The sequence below is a fragment of the Penaeus monodon genome, chromosome 28 (genome assembly GCF_015228065.2).
Source record: "Penaeus monodon isolate SGIC_2016 chromosome 28, NSTDA_Pmon_1, whole genome shotgun sequence".
Classification (NCBI taxonomy): Eukaryota; Metazoa; Arthropoda; class Malacostraca; order Decapoda; family Penaeidae; genus Penaeus; species Penaeus monodon.
The window spans coordinates 10,404,520-10,404,807 of record NC_051413.1 but is presented as its reverse complement, the minus strand read 5'-3'; the positions used below and the strand labels follow the sequence as shown (position 1 = coordinate 10,404,807).

At 39.6% G+C, this 288-nt stretch overlaps 1 protein-coding gene across 1 annotated transcript in view; it reads right to left on the bottom strand.

The window, feature by feature from the left end:
• Positions 1 to 288, bottom strand: part of LOC119591364 (chorion peroxidase-like) — a 28,494-nt gene that overhangs the window by 15,331 nt on the left and 12,875 nt on the right. The window lies entirely within an intron of this gene.

Below are 288 nucleotides of genomic sequence, written 5' to 3'. Positions count from 1 at the left end.
GGTTGACAGGTAATTTGAATTAGTTGTACTCGGTCTTTTGCTGATAATTGTAGGGCGTCAGGAGTCGTATGGCCAAAGCGTGGAGCACCCAGAGTCGTATGGCCAAAGAGTGGAGCACCCAGAGTCGTATTAACTGCTTCTCTCTCTCTGATTCGACCATAAATGTAAAAGAGGCTGAAAAGTACATGGTAATGGGTACTCTTGTCTTATTTAAATATTATAACAGAAACAATCATTTTATCATAGCCATAAAATAAATAGACAAGTACAAGTCGGTAAACTCACATG